Here is a 17,763-nt window from a genome sequence, read left to right as displayed (position 1 = left end):
ACTTTGGGAGGCCAAGGCGGGCGGTTCATGAGGTCAGGAGATCGAGACCATCCTGGCTAACACGGTGAAACCCCATCTCTACTAAAAATACAAAAAATTAGCTGGGCGTGGTGGTGGGCGCCTGTAGTCCCAGCTACTCAGGAGGCTGAGGCAGGAGAATGGCGTGAACCCAGGAGGGGGAGCTTGCAGTGAGCTGAGATGGTGCCACTGTACTCCAGCCTGGGCGACAGAGCGAGACTCCGTCTCAAAAAAAAAAGATGGCCCAAAGTGTCTTCACTGCTTTAAACTGATTTTTTCTATTTGACCCAATACCAGAGATGTTTGCAACCAATGTAAAGCTAATTAAAGCCAGGAATAAAATGATTCTGTTGAGGAACAATAACGAAAAAGTTTTAAGCTTAGAGGAATGTGTGCTTCCTAGTTTGATCAAGAACACAGAGGTTCCAGAATATCTGAAGCCAATACGACTCTTAAGTGGTGGGTGCTGTGATGGATCTGAATTTTCCCTCCAGTTTAAGAACAAAACAATACAAAACAGTGAATAGAATGTTAAGAATACGTGAGTTAATTGTATTTCAATTACCGTAGAATAACATGACTATGCAAGACTAATAAATTTTGAAGACTATCCAATCTATAAACAAATACGACTTTTCAAGGGCCATCTTCTATGAATTAAGTAAAATTTTAAATAAAACATGAAAACTATTTGCATAGCCTTTCTTAAAAAGTATATACATTTGCCTTTTGGGAATCTGAAAGCCTCAAGACTGATTATGAAGTCTGCTGAAATCAAAGGTAGGTTTACAATATTGTTTGGTCGATCAAGCAGCTTAGATCTTGCAAAAGTTCTTACCTAGCGAAAGTGAGCCATATGAAAGAGAATGATAGCCAACGGTGTAAAGGAGCTGAATCAATTAGGAAGAGTGATAGACTGGTGAGCTGTTTGCATTAGTGGACATAATCAGGACATCTGCTGCCAAGGCCAAAACAAACACTTAACTTGGCACATCATACAGTGAAATTTATGAGATTGCCAGGAGATCGATTTGGCATTTCATACTGGTTGAAATGGAGCCACAAAGAAATAGTTTCAGGAAATGGAGAAGTGTGAACTAATGTGAGTGATGAAAAAGCTACTGGGTATTAGATTCAGCTCTACCATAAATTAGCTATGTAACTGTGACAGGCCATTTCACTGCCCCCTGTCTCTTTTTCTGCATCAAAATGGGGAAATACCTGTACTTACCTCAGGGGTGTTGAGATCAAATAATAGGAATTACCCTTAAAAAAAAGAAGTATTTTGAGTTTGGAATCGTGTTCCAAAATTTTGAAAGCAGAGATGCTACAAAATAATAGTTTGCTTTCTCTGGACCTAATTTCTTTTTTTTTTGTTTTTTGTTTTTTGTTTTCTGTTTTGAGACAGGGTCTCTTACCCAGGTTGGAGTGCAATGGTGCGGTCATGGCTCACTGCAGCCCCAACCTCCTGGGCTCAAGTGATCCTCCCACCTCAGCCTCATGAGTAGCTGGGATCACAGGCACACAGTACCATGCTTGGCTTTTTTTTTTTTTTTTTTTTTTGTATTTTTTGTAGAGACAGGGTTTCACTATATTGGCTAGGCTGGTCTTGAACTCCTGACCTCAAGCAGTCTACCTGCGTAAGCCTCCCAAAGTATTGGGATTACAGATGTGAGGCACCATGCCCAGCCCTGGACAGAATTTCTTTGCTTTCACTTGATGAAGAGCATATAACTCTACCAGTGCTCAAGCATGAATTAGTTGCTGTTTGTAAGAGAGACAACAGAAAATTGTAGTCTAGGCCAGGTACCATGGCTCAGGCCTGTAATACCTGCACTTTGGGAGGCCAAGACAGAAGGATTGCTTGAGAGCAGCCTGGGCAACATAGCGAGACCATGTTTCTATTTAAAAAAAAAAAAAAAAAAAGCTGCCGTCTAAATTCAGTGGCTGATTCCTGGCATTACAAAAATAACAGATAAAAATATCAGTTAAGAGATGGTTTTGAGACAGGCGTGGTGGCTCATGCCTATAATCCTAGGACTTTGGGAGGCCAAGTTAGGAGGATCTCAAGTTTAAGAGTTTGAGACCATCCTGGGCAATATGGAGAGACCTCATCTCTTTAAAAACACGGTCTTTAGGTTTTAAAGTCAAAAGGAATCAAAATTTAGTCTGCTTCTGTTTTCAGTTCTGAGGATTCTCAGCATGTTGGCTGGATTCTCTGTGGTGAAATAGAGGATAAAAACTACCCCTTAATTCAGTACTCAGAATTTAAGTGTGGAGAGTATCTTGATAATCCAAGCCACTTTCCACACTTTTTTGGAGTTGCCTATAAAAGGACATGAGAATATTGACCAATTAAGTTTACTTATTTTGTAGGCAGCAGTCAGAAAATGACCTAACCAGGCAAGAGGACTTGCATAGAGTTTGCATATAAGATAATCCTCTAGAAACATACTTTTAAGAGAAAAGAATTGCTGGGTTTTTTAAACCATAATTTTATCATAATTAGACCAAATTTGGCTGAAACTCTGGCCCAGTGGTGAAAAGAAAAATCACAGAATGCAGAACAAGGGGTAATTGGTAGTGTTCACTTGGTGATTAATGCTGTTCTAAATAAAAGTAATATCTAATTTGGGGGTGGGGAGGAAAGGATGTGAGTCAAAATAGCCAGTTGTAAAATCCAAGGCTTACAATTCAGTGTGAATGACCCTTTCTATATTAGGATTGACAGATGAAAATAGCAGTGGCTTAAAAGTTTAAGTAGGGTGGACCAGGGCTGACTGTATGATACTCCGCTGTAACAGAGACCTAGACACCTATCTGTTTGTCCTGTGTGACCTCCTTTCCCAAAAGGGGTGCTACGTATGGTTGTGTTAGTCATGTCCTGTACAAGGACACATGGCCAAAAGGCTGAAATAGCAGGGGATGAAATTAATCCCATGATCAACTCATCAAGCACCCTAAGGCACTGGTTGAGTCAGCATGGAGGAAGGGTGGCCTTTTTAAAATTCACACAAAGGGACCATTAAGAACCCAAGTTGTATGGGGAGGGTTGGCGTTTTTCTAAATTGCACAACAGCACCACGTGGGCTGGTGGTCCTGATGATTCTAGATGGCTGCTCCACACCCAGGCTTTTTTGTTCACATTCTATTTAGCAGGAAGGAAAAATGAAGGGAAGCATGACCCGCCTCCCTTCTTAAGAGGACTCAGAAGCTGAACATGCCACATTTGCTTTTGTCCGATTGTTCAGAACATAAGACACATGGCCACTGCAAGGAGGCTGGGAAATGTCTTTATTTCGAGGAGCTATGTGGACCGCATAAATTCAAGTATGAAAGGGAATACGTATCTGAGGAACAACTAAATATCTGCCACACTACCATTGAGTGGAGTAAACAGACTATAAAGTGAAGTTAGTGGCTTCAGCCTAGCTTGTTTGGAGGTCTAAAAAAGTTTTAAATAGTGAACCTCTAAAATCTCTTCTAGTTCTCTAATTCTACTCTATAATCTTGAGTTTGGAATAGGGAAGCTGAAAGCACATTTCCCAGACCTAGCTGGTCTGGAAATTTAATAAATGGTCATTTAATAACAACTAACACTTTGTTGAGATTTTAGTCTGTCACACCATTTTAAGTGCTCAAGGAATATTTACTTAAATTTTCACAACAACCGTATGAGATATTGCTGTAATCTCCATTTTACAAATGTAAACTGAGTCATGAGAAATTAACTTAGCCAGGTCACAAAGATAGTAAATGACAAACCCAGGAAGTTGACTTCCGAGTGCATGCCCTTAATTTGCAACCTAAAAATCCCCTAGAGTAAAATTGGTCCACTGAGAAGCAATCCTGAGAACTTTGAGGGAATTATTGAGAAAGAGGCGCTTTCTTTTTGTTACTAAGCTACACTAAGGGGAATGTAAGCCTGGAACAGTGGGTAGTTGCCTTGACACAGCACTGTTAAGAGCCCACTGGAAGTGAGGCCCAAGAGGAAAGCAGAGCCAAGAGGTGAGGAAAGACATATTCTTGGTAATAGCAGGATTTGTTGTGTCTGAAATCAGATAACCATGAATTCTTCAGGCATTCAAATTTTTTCATTCTCATTGACTACCTCTTCTGCCCATTTGAAAAACTGACCTGGCTCTGCACAGCGTCTCACACCTGTAGTCCCAGCTACTCGGGAGGCTAAGGTGGGAGGATCACTTGAGCCCAGTTCAAAGAGGCAGTGTGCCATGATCACATCTGTAAATAGCCACTGCACTCTAGCCTGGGTAACATAATGAGACTTTGTCTCTAAGAAAAATTTAAAAACTAAAAATTGAGCTTCTGAGACTCAATATAGCTTATTGTCCTCTGAAAACACTAAATTTACACATTTGTGGGTGTATGCCTGCAGAATGTAACATCACTGATTAAGTCATTGGACAATGAGGACAAAAGATGGTATAAGTTCTTACAATTGTATGAATTGTGATCTAAGTTGAGAGGTATAAAAGTGAGAGAATTGCATATTTAGATATGTAGGGGGTAGGGCTGAGAAGTTTCAGGAGGGAAATAAATATAGCCATAGTGCTTAAATTCTTTTTGGATTTTCCTTGGATTGAAAACTTGGCTGTATGATCAGCAGAAAGTTCACTTAACTCTTAAGTCAACATTTCTTCATTTTTAAGATGGGATTAGTACTAGTGCTTATTTCACTTGAAGTTGTCAGGATAAAATAAGAGCATACTAGTAAAGGGCTTAGCCGTAAGAGATGTGAGATAGTAGAAGCTATTTGAGGATAGAAAGCTTGGAAATGTGGGTTAGGGTAGTGTTTCATAATAATAAGAAAAAGATGGACAGGTGCAGTGACTCATGCCTGTAAATCTCAGCACTTTGGGAGGCTGAGGTGGGCAGATCACTTGAGATCAAGAGTTCGAGACCAGCCTGACCAACATGGTGAACTATGACTCCTTGCTTACTCACAGGAAGATCGTATTAGTTATCTATTGCTGCATAACTTGTCTCTACTAAAAATACAAAAATTAGCCGGGCATGGCAGCTTGCGCCTGTAGTCCCACCTACTCAGGAGGGTGAGGTGGGAGAATTGCTTGAACCCAGGAGGCGGAAATTGAAGTGAGCCGAGATTGTGACACTGCAGTTCAGCCTGAGTGACAGAGCAGGACTCTGTCAAAAAAGGAAAAAAACGACTTATTAGTGGTGGGGTCTCATTGCTTGGTAAAACTTTTCACTAGAGGAAGAACAAGTAAAGACAAAAAGTGGAATAATTGAACCTTTATTTGGCAAAAGAAAGTTACAATAAAGGTTTGGAAACTAGTATTGATGGATGGGATGGCACTTGCAAAGAGATGAAAAGAAAATACGGCTTTTTCAGTTGGAGCTTCCCTGGTGTAGGGAATGTGCTAAAAAGATTACAGTGATCTAAGCCTTTGCCGCTCAGTGTGGTTCTGGATCTACAGCATCAGGGTCATCTGGAAGCTTGTTAGAAATGCAGAGTCTCAGGCCCTACCCAGACCCACTGAATCAGAATCTGCATTTTAATAAGATCCCAAGGTGATCTCATGCACATTAAAATTTGAGAAGCACTGCTCCAGGCTAGAGAGAAATGCATGGATTTCCATTGTTTAAAATACAAAAGAATAAAGAAATTGGTCCCAAATCACTGGGACATCTGTTTTAATGTCTGTGATACAGTAGCAACAAGTCGCATAGTTTTCTTTAGGCTTACTGTTTCATTATGTGGTGTGTGCCTGCCAGGTTTCAGAAACACAAAACTAACCACTAATTTTCATCCTTACCAATGCTCTTTACTCCAAAACTGATGCTAAGGAATACTTCTGGCTTCCCAAGTTTTAAATATTGAAGTGCTCTTGAAATTTAAGTGAACTATAACTCCTTGCTTACTCACAGGAAGATTGTATTAGTTATCTATTGCTGCATAACTATCCCAAAACTTACCAACCTAAAGTAACAAACACATATCACAGTGTCTGTGCTTAGCTGTGTGATTTGGCTAAGGGTCACTTAGGAAGTTGAATCAAGCTATAAGCTGGGGCTTCAGTCAGTCATCTGAGGCTCCACTGGGGCTGAAGGATCTATTTCCAAGCTTGCTCATACAGTTGTTTGCAGGCCACAGTTTGTCACCATATGGATGTCTCCCTAGGCTGCTTGAGTGGTTTCATGACAGGACAACTAGCTTCCCTCAGACTTAGTGGGCTAAGAGAGAGAGAAAGAAAACAAAAGTTTTGGTCTGATAACCTAATCCTAGAAATGACATATGTATTAATCCATTTTCACACTGCTATAAAGACCTGTCTGAGACAGGGTGATGTATAAAGGAAAGAGGTTTAATTGACTCACAGTTCAGCATGGTTGGGGAAGCCTCAGGAAACTTACAATCATGGCAGATGGAGAAAGGGAAGCAAGGCACCTTCTTCACAAGGCGACAGGAAGGAGAAGTGCTGAGCAAAGGAGGAAGAGCCCCTTATAAAAACATCAGATCTTGTGAAAACTCACTCTCACGAGAACAGCATGGAGGAAATGAACCCCATGATTCAATTACCTCTACCTGGTCTTCTCCTTGACATGGAATTATGGGGATTACGATTCAAGATGAGATTTGGGTGGGGACACAAAACCTAACCATATCAACATACTATCACTTCTGCCATATGCTATTAGTCACACAGACCAAATCTACCTAATACAATATGGGAGGGGATTATACAATGGTGTGAATACCAGTGAGTGAAGATCACTGGGAGGTTGTCTTGGAGCCTGGCTACTACAGTGATGGGAAAAGCACTTTGCTTTGTGCAACCAGACTCATCAATAGCTCCAGGTGCAGTTTATACAGCTGGGAGCCTCTTTAGTCTCTATGGAGAGGAGGGAGTGAAACAGTGAGTGACTTGCAGATCTCACACCCATATTCACATTACTTCTAGGGCTACTGATCCAATCAGAAATGGATTTTAATCTTGCTTGGATGGGGGAAATAGGGGAGTATGAAAGCAAAGAACACCTATTCAGTTGAGACTGCCTTTACATTTCAAAAAAATTTAATGCAGAGTAGTCTTATCAGTTCTTTAATTCATAATTGTATCAAAATTGGGGAAGGATGTTTTGCTGGAGAGTGGTCAAACTTACTCTTTGAAACAGGCCATATCTACTAGGCGTACTGACTTTCCCATGTCAAAACTTGTTTTTTTTTTTGGTCTAGAGCCAAAGAAGCAATGAATGATGTGTATAACCAAATGTTGGGATAACTCCTTTTATCAATAGGCTTGCATCCATTTCTCTTTATCCTGATGCTTCTTAATCAGCTCTGTGCAGCCTTACTCTCTGCAGTTCTCCATACTTAACCATGCACATAACCAGCCCAACACACTGTACATCGTATGGTCCATAAACTCTTAAAATTAGAAAAATAAATTGTATAGAAGAGTTGTCAATCTCCACTGAAATTTGGCTGGGATAGATAGCTCCAGTCATACATTAAAAATATTTAAATTTTCCTTCTATTACATAGGTATTCAGAGAAAAATCTCTGAATATTCCAGAGATTGCAGAGTGTAAAATCAGCTAAACAATCTTTATCTAATTATTGTAACAAAACAACATATCAGGAATTCTTATTTTGCCATTGGGAAATAAAGTTATGTTGGGAAATAAAATTATGTTAATCTGAAGAAATGACATTTGGTCCACTTTAGATCAAAAGCTCTCTACCCCAGAGGGCCAATTCTGCTCTTCTTAGGACAAAAGTCTTGGGTAGTCTTGGGTAAAAAGTACAAGTTTTTCTTTTTCTGTTTTGTGGGTCACCTCCTTGTTGTTGCTTCCAATAAACCTCTCAGTGGTTAGCAAGTTTTAACCAGAATATCAAGCTAGATCATTTTCTTACTATGAAATGGAGATGTAAAATTTGAGAAGTTAGATAAGTATCAGGTATACAGGAACAGCATATTCCGCCAATGAAAATAAAACCTTTCCTATAATTAATATAGCTCCATGACCTATATTACTGTTTTTTTATTTTTATAGTTAATTTGTGTCTTAGTTCATTCAAGATGCTATACCAAAAATACCATAAACTAGGTGGCTTATAAACAACATTTATTTCTCACAGTTCTGGAGGTTGGGAAGTCCAAGCTGGCAGATTTAGTGTCTGCTGAGGGCCCATTCTTCATAGATGGTACCTTCTATCTGTGTTCTCATATGGTGGAAGGGCTGTCTATCTGGGGTCTCTTTTACAAGAGCACTAATCCCATTGACGAGGGTTCTGCCCTCATGACCTAATCATGTCCCTAAAGGCCCCACCTCCTAATTCCATGACCTCAGGGATAAGGATATAACACATGAATTTTGGAGGGACACAAACATGCAGACAATAGCAATTGGAAAGTGAACTTTGCTGACAGATACAGTATAATATGATTTTATCAACTCCATTTTACTGATGAGCACTCTGAAGAAAGGGAACTAAAGAAACTTGCCAGGATCGCAAAACTTTTGAAAGTTGGAGTTGGGATTGGAACCCAGGTGTATTGGTTCATTTTATGTTGCAATAACAGAACACCACAGGCTGGGTAATTTATAAACAATGTAAGTTTATTGGGCTTATGGTTCTGGAGGCTGGGAAGTTCAAGATTGAGGGGCCACATCTAGTAAGGACTTTCTTTCTGTGTCATCCCATGGCAGAAGGCAGAAGGGCAAGAAAGCACAAGAGTGTGAGAGAGAGCCCAGAAGGGGGCCAAAGTCATCCTTTTATTAGAATTCACTCCCTTGATAAACAGCATTTATCACTTCATGAGGGAAGAGCCCTCATGATTTAATCACCGCTTAAAGATCCCACCTCTCAGGAGGGGGACGAGGGTTAAAAAACTTAACTATTGGGTATTCTCCTCAGTACCTGGGTGATGGGATCAATTGTTCCCCAAACCTCAGCATCACACAGTATAACAGAGGTAACAAACCTGCACATGTCCCCCCTAAATCCAAAAAGAAAGTTGACATTTTTTTAAATGTATATATTTATGAAGCACAATGTAATGTTTTGCTATATGTTTACAATGTAGAATGACCAAATCAGGCTAATTAACAAAATAGCCTTATCACAGTCTATCTTTAAATAATACACTACAACACCTATATTATAAGAACCCTATGGGGGGGACGGGGGAGGGATAGCATTAGGAGATATACCTAATGCTAAATGACGAGTTAATGGGTGCAGCACACCAACATGGCACATGTGTACATATGTAACAAACCTGCACGTTGTGCACATGTACCCTAAAACTTAAAGTATAATAATAATAAAATTAAAAACAAACAAAAAAACAAAAAAAGAACCCTATAGCAGCATATTTGCATTTTTTCTTTGTCATCATTTGCACTATTATTCCCAAATATTTTACTTTTACATCTGTTCCAAACCTCAAAATACATTCTTAATATTTTTGTTTTAAATAATTATCTGTTTGCCAGATTTATTGAGTTATAATTGGTATACGGAAAACTGCACATAATTAATATATACAATTAGGCGAGTTGGTATACATTACCATCACTGCAATCCAGATAATAAATAAATCCATCATCTCATAAAAGAAAAAAAAAATCTCGACTCTCAACATTTGCATTGGGGATTAAATTTCCAAAACATAAACTTTGGAGGACATTCAAACCATGGCACCAGGCTAATTGGATTCAGCATCTGAATGCTCAGTCACTGTATTATATTACCCCTGAAGGTATCCACTCAATGAATGTTTACAGAATAGTTACATTTTTCTAAATATGTGCTACATAAATTTTTTATAGACAAATGTAAAAAAAAATACAAAAGGATATTTACCCAATTCTATAAATATTTCTCCTAGTCAATGTTTAGCCAACATTTTTACTCATTTTTTAAAAATATGAAATAAAATTTCTGTGCCTCCACTACAACCCTTTACCCTGGACTCAGGATAACCACTTTTCATTTCCTATTCTCCCTTGCCCTAGGAATGATAGTTCAATTCTCTCTTAAGGTCTACTCCTGTAGTCAGTAAAATGGTTCTTAAACTTTAGCCTGCATCAGAATCACCTGGGGCCCGTATGAAAACACAGATTGCTGGACTCCACTGCTAGAATTTCTGATGCAGTAAAACTGGAGTGATGCCTGTCGTTTCTAACAAGTTCCCAGGGACTGTACTTTGAAAATCACTAGTGTAGCTGTTAAAAGAAATGTCTCTTGAGACCTGTCTCCCCTATTTAGTACGTGAATGATCTTAGGCAAGTTAACAAATCTTTGTGCTATTGCTTAATCTACAAAATGGCAGCGATAACAAGACACATCTCATAGGCTTGTATCCTAACTAAGTGACATATTTTGCACAAAGCACCCAACATACCACCTGACATGGATCAAGTCCTTATAATAGCTATTATGACAGGCTGGCTTTTCCAGACAAGCATCCACTTAAAAGGTACTTAATAATAAAATAATAGTTATTAGCAGTAAAAAGGTATTCTTCATTTGTTTGTTTGTTTGTTTTTGAGACAGAGTCTTGCTCTGTCACCAGGCTGGAGTGCAATGGTGTGATCGTGGCTTACTGCACCCTCAACTTCCTGGGCTCAAGTTATCCTCCTACCTCAGCCTCCTGAGTAGCTAGGACTGTAGGCATGTACCACCATGCCCAGCTACTTTTTACGAATTTTTGGTAGAGATGTGGGTCTTATGTTGCCCAGGCTGGTCTTGATCTCCTGGGCTCAAGCAATCTTCCTGCCTCAGCCTCCCAAAGTGCTGGGATTACAGCATGAGACACCACGCCCCGTTTATATGCCTCATTCTTGATACTTCCTTCTCTGTAGAGGGAGCTCCATTAATGTCACTATCCCCGCCTTTTGGTATATTCATTCACTGTCTTCTCCTAGGGGAGCAGGAATAATAGATTTTATTGGCGCATTTGGGAAAGGAATCTGGCCTGCTTGGGTAAGCCCCTTCCTCTTTTTTTAAAATTTGGAACGAGGCTGTCCACTTGGATCGTAAGTTCTGCAGCTCTAGGATTATAGGGCATCTTGCCTCCCTGTGGGGAGGCTGTGGCCATCCAATGCTGCGTGTGACTGGGAAAAGAATATGACTAGCTCTGGAGAGCTCATTGCTGAGATATTTAAGGCACATTCTAAATATTAAGCTTATGATTAAGAAATATGGCAGATTGATACGTATCTGCCTTATTATTTTTTCTTGTTTCTCACTGTTTAGAACTCAGGCCAAGGGAAAGGATGCTATTTGCAGAACCTTTCAAATCCAGTACGAGGTTTGAATCTTCAGCTATGTGGTATTTTTGTCTTGATAGATTATTGAGGTTTATAGAGGCTGTGTCCACAGATGAGTGTATGTTTTCATATAGACTACCCTGGTCTTAAGCAAGTCTAAGATATTCGAAAGCTGAGAAAAAAACAGGGTCTTTTGGGAACATGACATCACAGAGCCTTCTAGGGACCAAATCTCCCGCTCCTCCTGCTCCTAGGAAGATAACTCCAGAAGCTGGGAAACAGCTTTGTGAAGGTGGAATAAAACTGCCCTGTCTGCAGTTGAGATCCTCCTCTGAGAGGACAGCCACACTTCTGGCTTATCACAGTCCCACAGGGTAAGCCTCATAGATTACACTGAAAGAACAAAACATAGTGAAGTCTAGGGGAGAAATCACACTCACTCCCTGATGTTTCCTTCCATAGGAGGGAGCTCTATTAGAGTAACACCCCTAGCAGCATGCCAGCCTCTTACTGATTTTTCCATAGGGAGGATAAGTGACATATCTTATTAGAATTTAGAACTCTATTTTTTCTTCCTTCTGTTACTGTCCCCAACAAGGTTACATTTGGCTCTGTTCTCCCGTGCTGTTATTTTATAGAAGCACACTTCTGTGTGAGGAGGTCTGTGGTGTCTGACGTTCTCTGTGTCTCAGTGGACAAATCTGCCGAATTCTCACATTAATTATTAGGAAACCTACTTGCCAGTGGATAAAAAACCTGCCATCTTCGATCAGCTTTATCAGTAATGAAGGTGATGTTTTACCTCTGTTGCTTTTCTGTTTGTCCCATTTTTGATAGGTTTGGGGCAAAGGCATAGAAAAGAGGTTCTATTTATTGTGCCAATCCAAATTCTAGACAATGGCTACACCTTTATGAGCATGTATGATATACTAAACACTTTGATATTAATAATTCGTCAGTAAGGAGTAAATAAGCTGTGAGGAAATAAGCCATTATTATTATTATTATTCCCATTTTATAAACAAAGAAATGACCACTTAGAGGAATTAAGTAACATGCCTAAGGTTACCCAGGTGGTAAATGGTGGTGCTGGCACTCAAGCCTAGGGGTATCTGATCCCGGAACTCTTGCAGTTATTTCTACCACTCTCTTTGTCCACATTTCTTACTTGAAGACAGAAAGGAAGTTTTTAAAAATAGAGTTTTAGGTTGTGAACCCCAAAAATCTGAGACAGGTCTCAGTTAATTTAGAAAGTTTATTTTGCCAAGGTTGAGGATATGTGCCCATGGCATAGCCTCAGGAGGTCCTGATGACATGTGCCCAAGGTGGTCAGGGCACAGTTTGGTTTTATGCATTTTAGGGAGATATGAGACATCAATCAACATATGTAAGAGGTACATTGGTTCCGTCCAGAAAGGTGGGACAACTCAAGCAGGGAGGGGGCTTCCAGGTCACAGGTAAGTGAGAGACAAATGGCTGCATTCTTTCAAGTTTCTGATTATCCTTTCCAGAGGAGGCAATCAGATATGCATTTCTCTCAGTGAGCAGAGGGATGACTTTGAGTAGAATGGGAGGGAGGTTTGCTCTAAGCAGTTCCCAGCTTGACTGTTCCCTTTAGCTTAGTGATTTTGGGGTACCAAGATTTCCAAGATTTATTTATTTATGTATTTATTATTTACTTATTTTCTTTTCACAAGGTAAAAAATTCCATCTGTATGTACTGTATGTATTGTATGTAAATGCCTACTTTGTTTTGGATGTTGTATAAATATATCTAATGTAATAAACAGAGTAAGTGACCATAGAAAATGAGGGATAGAATGATGATTCATGGAAGGGTTGGTGGGTTCCTGCTGTATTTCCCTTGTGGCAATGGAAACTGTACCTGAGCTTGGGAAGATAGGCTAAAAACATTTTACCCAGACGTTTAGGAAAGACAATACAGCTATACTTACAAACGTTTTGGACAGTCGGGGGTGGGCATTTTGTTGGAGAGTGGTTTTTTTTGTGAGGGACAATAACAACTATAGAAAGTTCTTCAAACTAGTTCAAGTATAAAAGGGGTTTATTGAAATAATACAACAGGCAAATTCCTAGACACCTAAAAATAGGACCAAAAAACATGACCAAGCCACCCAGGGAATGTAACTATCTAGAAACTTTATCATTCATGGAGTTGCTTGGCATTTTCTACTCCCTTTTGCTTGCTACCCCAGTCTTTTGTTTTTCTCACTATAGTGGCCATTTCTGCTTCTCAAAACTTAAATTTACACATAATTTTGGCTTCTCATGGTGTCATTGCCAGCCAAAATTCTGTTTGATCTTTCAGTTCAAGCACCTTCCCCTCATGATCTGACTGAGTTAGCGTCTCTCAGTGTCCCTAATTTTCAATTCTTGGAAGAAAGAATCTGATTGCTCTGGCTTAGGTCAATTCCACAGAGGATGTGTTGGGGTTTGTGGCTGGAAAACAACTGCAAATATGGGGTCATGGGCTGGATTAGTACCCCCAATCTGCCTCCCTTAGTAAGGAAAATCAAAATTAGTCTGTCTTGGTCCCTTGGGTTGCTATAACAGAATGGCATCAAGTGGATGGCTTATAAACAACAGAAATTTATTTCTCACAGTTTTGGAGGTTTGGAAGTCCAAGATCCAGGAGTCAGCAGATTTAGTGTCCAGTGAAGGCTTACTTCTTCATTCATAGACACCATCTTTTAAATGTGTGCTCACATGGTAGAAGGGCTGAGGGTGCTCTCTGGGGTCCCTTTTTATAAGGGAACTAATCCCCTTCTTGAGGTTTCTGTCCTTACAACCTAATCACCCTCCAAAAGCCCCATCTTTAAATACCATTGCACTGGGGATTAGGCTTCAACATATGAATTTGGGGTGGGGGACATAAAACATTCTGTCTATAGTGAGTCATATGTACAGAACAGGCCAATAAAGAGCCTGCTGCCCCTAGAAGCTTCCAAAAGATCCTTGCCCGTGGTCTCCTGGAGAGAAAAGTGAAAGTTTAGCTAATCAGGGTTTTGCCATGTGACCCTGACCTCCTGCAATCACCTACCTGTAGTCTGAGCAGTGACTTCTATGGAACCTCCAGCAATCACCTACCTGTAGTCTAAGCAGTGACTTCTATGGAACCTCCAGCTGGCCCAGCCCCCAGGGCTCTGTCCCACAGGGACAAACAATGAGCAACCAGATTCTTTCCCTTTTAGAGAAGCAGAAAATTCAAATTGAGGCAAGGCAATTAGTAGTAAGTGCATGCCCTCAGGGAAAACCTTGTAGGGGAAGTGTTGGGGAAATGGGCTGAAGTAACAAATAAGCACCAGCGAATAAAGTTATGCCATTGAGAAAAGTTACAGAATTTAGACAATTGGGCTGGGTGGAGTGGCTCACACCTGTAATCTCAGCATTTTGGGAGGCCAAGGCCAGAGGAGTGCTTGAGCCCAGGAGTTTGAGCCCAGGAGCTCGAGACCAGTGTGGGCACTGGGCAACCTGGCAAAACTCTATCTCTACGAAAGAAAAGAATACAGAATAGAGATGATCAATTGGAAGCAACAGAAGTGTTTGAAACAAAGACAAAGAAAAACTGGGTCACCATACTGGTGAGAAATTCATAAGGTGAAGGGGACAATAAGAACGCTCTATCCCAGGGCTGGGTTAAAGCCCTTCCACTTCTTATTTATTTATTTATTTTGAGACCGGGTCTTACTCCCTCACCCAGGATAGAGTGCAGTGGTATGATCTCGGCTCACAGCAACTGTCAAAGGTGTTGGAACTAGAGCAACTCCGTCTTGAATAGGAGCTGGGTAAAATGAGGCTGAAACCTACTGGGCTGCATTCCCAGATGGTTAAGGCATTGTAAGTCACAGACGAGATGGGAGGTTGGCACAAAATACAGGTCATAAAGACCTTGCTGATAAAACCACTTGCAGTAAAGAAGCCGGCTAAAACCCACCAAGACCAAGATGGCAACAAGAGTGATCTCTGGTCGTCCTCACTGCTACACTCCTGCCAGCACCATGACAATTTACAAATACCATGGCAATGCCAGGAAGTTACCCTATATGGTCTAAAAAGGGGAGGTATTAATAATACACCCCTTGTTTAGCATATCATCAAGCAATAACCATAAAAATGAGCAACCAGCAGCCATCAGGGCTGCTCTGCCCATGGAGTAGCCATTCTTTTCTTTCTTTACTTTTTTTTTCTTTTTTTGAGACAGAGTCTCACTCTGTTGCCCAACCTGGAGTGCAGTGGCACCATCTCGGCTCACTGCAACCTCCACCTCCCAGGTTCAAGCTATTCTCCTGCCTCAGCCTCCTGAGTAGCTGGAATTACAGGCACATGCCACCACACTTGGCTAGTTTTTTGTATTTTTAGTAGAGACGAGGTTCACCATATTGACCAGGCTGGTCTCGAACTCCCGACCTCAGGTGATCTTCCCGCCTCAGCCTCCCAAAGTGCTGGAATTACAGACGTGAACCACCATGCCCAGCCAGATTCCTGTTTTTCTTGTTTCCACATGTGTCCTCCCAATAACTCTCTACTCTCCATCATGACTTATGATCAAAAGAGGCTAACTAACCACAGTCATTGAATGTTTCACCTCAGTAATATAATATTTACAGCCTTGGATCAAAAATGATATGAAGGAAGAAGGAAGGCAGGCAGCAAATAGAGTGACAGGTAGACATCTGAGGACTGTCAGCAGCTAAAGAGACAATCTGATGTGTGATGTCTTAACTTTGCCATCTATTGCTGTTTGGTGATGGTATTTCTGTGATTTGGGACTGTGGCTCTGGCTTACTTGACTTTTGTCTGTACTTCTCACTACCTGGGGAGAGACCAGTAGAAAGAACAGACATCAAACCTGCTAGAACCTTAAAGAGTTGATATTGTTTCATCAGTAGTTTGAGGGCAAAGATCAGAGTCAGTCAGGAGCCGAAAAAATGAAGGGACTTTTCTAGTTTTCCACAGCAGGTCTGTAACAAGTGGGCTTAAATCTCACGTCTTTATCCTTCACCATGCTGAATGGACTGAGGAATGCCTACCCACTTGTGACACAGAACTATACCCTCTGGTTTCAGGATGTTGATATAAGGTCTCACTGCCTTCCTCAGCAATCTTCTGAATCTGGCATTCCTTCTGAGAAGACTAACAAGCATTCATCCAAAACGTTGGTCATTGGAAAGTTAGCTGTAATTTGATCTAACTTCTCACTCAATATGATAGTTTTTTTTTGGTATACAAGAGACCTGATGGAATCTTTCTTAGGTAAGCCAAGTCTGTCTCTCTGAATCATTCACCAGTTGGTTCTTGTTCTCTTAAAGAGTAAGTCAGCTTACTCTATGACTGTTTTTCAGTGCTATTAAGTGAAAGTTGGGTTTTAGTCCTAGTTCCTCATCTGCAACCTTCGCAAGTCACTTATCCTTCTGACTCTATATTTTCATTGGCAAAATGACAAGGCCTGCTTTGCTCATTCCATAAGGCTGTCAAAAGAGGGGGAAAGACAGGATCCATTTATTAAATATGTATTATTCAATGCTTTTCAGGCAGTGTGATGGTAACTTTATATACACTGAATTATTAGTATTTCCAATCCTATGAAGCTGGTGGTGTGATGCCCATTTTTTTGAGGAGAAATTTGAGGCTGAAAAAACAATTAAATACCTTGTCCAAGGATTACACAGATAGTAACAGAAGTAGGATTTGAACCCAGGTCTGTCTGGCAGTTGAGCTTAATCATTTTACTATTTGGCCTACTATAGGCTGGTACTTAAGAAAGCACTTAGTAAATTTCAATTATTCAAAGATTTTAAATATTTTCCTTTAGCCTGCTTTTCTCCAGGTGACACATTCTCCATTTTTTAGACTATTATTTGATAGGATATCATTTCCCTATTCCACTCACTGTTTCATTCACTGTTCTCATGGAGTGGCATGTTTTCAACATTCCCATAAAGTACTGTCTCTAGAGTGGAAAGTCATGTCCACAATGAGTATGAACCCGTATTCCATAATGCTTCTCCAGCCTATCACATGCATTTTCTGCCCGTTTCTGAAGTTTTATCATCCTACCCAATAGGCTTCAGGAACTTGTGTACGAGATGAACGAGTCAGTGTAGAATCTGAGTTCAACATCTTTAGAAATGTTCATAAGGAGGACACTGAAATGGGGATATGGCTACACAGTCCCTCCCCACTTCAATTGCAAGGAAAAGTGACCACAACCTAATTGTAGTTAATGGTCTCTGTGGCCTGAGAGAGAAAATGGTTAGTGTTTAGTGGCCCATAGGAAGACAGTCTCTTTTATCTGCATAGTGGAACTGTAAAATCAAATCTCCAGTACTGAAGAGCATGAATGGAACTAGTAGGGTCACAGCAATCCTATCTATTTATCTAGGACTTCTTTCTCATCAGATGGGCCTCTGAACTAAATGTGATAAGATTAACAAAAGAAGCAGGACATTGTTATTTTGT

This window comes from Pongo pygmaeus, chromosome 10, assembly GCF_028885625.2.
Source record: "Pongo pygmaeus isolate AG05252 chromosome 10, NHGRI_mPonPyg2-v2.0_pri, whole genome shotgun sequence".
Classification (NCBI taxonomy): domain Eukaryota; kingdom Metazoa; phylum Chordata; class Mammalia; order Primates; family Hominidae; genus Pongo; species Pongo pygmaeus.
This window is presented reverse-complemented; position numbering follows the sequence as displayed.